Source organism: Salvelinus fontinalis, chromosome 6, assembly GCF_029448725.1.
Source record: "Salvelinus fontinalis isolate EN_2023a chromosome 6, ASM2944872v1, whole genome shotgun sequence".
In the NCBI taxonomy this organism is placed as follows: Eukaryota; Metazoa; Chordata; class Actinopteri; order Salmoniformes; family Salmonidae; genus Salvelinus; species Salvelinus fontinalis.
The window spans coordinates 21,454,852-21,457,715 of NC_074670.1; positions in this window are offsets into that span (position 1 = coordinate 21,454,852).

The window sequence follows — 2,864 nt, forward strand, 5'->3', positions numbered from 1 at the left end:
CTGAACCCCTCTCTACTCCCTGATGCTGCAGCTCCTCTTCCTCCTCCTGGATGGGCTGGGATCTTCTCAGAGACTTACGGAACGTCTTCTCAGATCCCAGCAATCCTGAGAAAGAAAATATTGGACCGTTCAATTCAGGTAATTACAGGAAACAGAAATTGCTCTTGCTTCAGGCTACTTCCTGAATCGAAAGAGGACCTGTGGTTGTTGTATAGGCCGTACTGTGGTCAGACAGCTCAGCACAGGACTTGATGTAATGAGATTTTTTTGAAAGAGCTAAAAAGGAGTCCATCCATGAGGACACCAAGCTGTCAATATTCCAGACCGTGTTTGAAACCCCACTATGGTAATGTGGCTCATTAGCTCTGTGTTTTATCATTCACAAGAGATTGACTTCCTGGGGTATACAGGCCTGCAGAGCCCCTCAAAGGCCATGCGGTCCATTTAAGAGGGGAACAGCACACACAGAAGAGAGAAGACAGAGCAGTAGAGCTAACTTTGATCTCAGCTCCACAACCACTTGCTGTCAGTCTACTGGAGGGAGGGTACTGTAGAAAAGCTCCATATCGTCATAAATATTCAAATGGTCTTGCAATACGAATAGCTGTCAAGATAAAAAGGTAGATTTTTTTTTTACCTAAGTGAGGCCTGTTTTGCCATGGTGAGATTAACTTTTCCATTTCAGCACTGAATGATCATTGTGATATTTACAGAATGGAAAATAAGCACTGGTTACAGTAAAAACAACAAGAGCCAATCTATCAGCCTCTCCAGAGTTAGACTAGTAAAAGCAGTTGGGAATAATTTTTGCCCAAATAAAGTGCTAAAACTAATGGCAGGATAGTTTGCTAGAAGCACAGAATCACAGCTCGCATTGACACACTGAACTGTCTGGCGGTGAAAGAACATGACCGGATTTAGCACCAGTAACCATAACAACTGCCCTTGAGGTCCAGAAAGTTCTTTATTTTTTCCAATGCTATGCTTTTAAGGTCACTGCTTATTTACACCGCTCCATTAGCAGAGGAAAACAAAAACATACGAAATGAAGTGACAAGGAGACAAAGAGAGTAAACAGTATGTTTTAAATCCAGGTTTCACTAAAATCATGGGTCATCATGGTTTCAGTTATAAAAACCTTGATTTCCACCTTTGTAATGTGGATACAGGTCTGGGAAGTGTGGCAGCACGAGACTACAGCCGTGGCCAAAAGTTTGGAGAATGAAAATTAATATTTGTGTCACAAAGTTTGCTGCTTCAATGTCTTTAGATATTTTTGTCAGATGTTACTATGGATTACTGAAGTATAATTACAAGCATTTCATAAGTGTCAAAGGCTTTTATTGACAATTACGTGAAGCTGATGCAGAGTCAATATTTGCAGTGTTGACCCTTTAAACATTTATTTTTTTAACCCCGTTTTCTCCCCAATTTCATGGTATCCAATTGTTAGTAGTTACTGTCTTGTCTCATCGCTACAACTCCAGGCTCGGGAGAGACGAAGGTCGAGAGCCATGCGTCCTCCGAAACACAACCCAACCAAGCCGCACTGCTTCTTAACACAGTGCGCATCCAGTCGCTAGTGCGCGATGAAACAAGGATATCCCTACCGGTCAAACCCTCCCTAACCCGGACGACGCTAGGCCAATTTTGCGTCGCCCCATGGACCTCCCGGTCGCGGCCGGCTGCGACAGAGCCTGGGCTCGAACCAAGAGTCTCTGGTGGCACAGCTAGCACTGCGATGCAGTGCCTGTCACGAGAATTTTGTTCTCAGTGTTCATAATACTCAATTGAATTAATTACTCAGCCTGAAACCCAGAATTTGTAAGAAACTGGTTGAAATTAATCAGACGGAGGCCCAGCCACAATAGTCAGAAAATGTATTTACAAGAGCGCTTTGCGGATCATTTCCTGTACATTGGTTTATATACCTCACATTTTGTCATAACTGTCCCTCCTCCTCTATTACAATGACAATATAGTTCACAAGTCTTCTCCTTCTCATACATAGCCTGCCACCTGTTATACAATCTACTACAAGCCCAAGGTTTCTCCCCTCCCTGGGTGGGGAGACTTCCTTCCCTGTTATCAGTTCCACAGTGGTCACAAGTTGTCTGCCACAGTTCCTTGCCTGCTAACAGTCCCTCTTTCTTATGGACAAACATTCTTCATCAGACAGGATATAATTCTGTTAGTTATAGTTCTACGTTAAATCTATACATAATTTAGTCATTATTCATAAAAATCCCATAACAGTGCCTTAGACCACTGCTCCACCCGGGAGACCCTGGCACTTCTTTTTCAAGACCTCTCCAATCCGCCCTGGCATGCTGTCAATTAACTTCTGGGCCACATCCTGACTGATGGCAGCCCATTCTTGCATAATAAATGCTTGGAGTTTGTCAGAATATGTGGGTTTTTGTTTGTCCACCCGCCTCTTGAGGATTGACCACAAGTTCTCAGTGCGATTAAGGTCTGGGGAGTTTCCTGGCCATGGACCCAAAATATCAATGTTTTGTTCCCTGAGCCACTTAGTTATCACTTTTGCCTTATGGCAAGGTGCTTCATCATGCTGAAAAAGGCACTGTTCGTCACCAACTGTTACTGGATGGTTGGGAGAAGTTGCTCTCGGAGGATGTGTTGGTACCATTCTATATTCATGGCTTTGTTCTTAGGACAAAATTGTGAGTTAGCCCACTCCCTTGGCTGAGAAGCAACCCCACACATGAATGGTCTCAGGATGCTTTACTGTTGGCATGACACAGGACTGATGGTAGCGCTCACCTTGTCTTCTCCGGACAAGCTTTTTTCCGGATGCCCCAAACAACCGGAAAGGGGATTCATCAGAGAAAATGACTTTACCC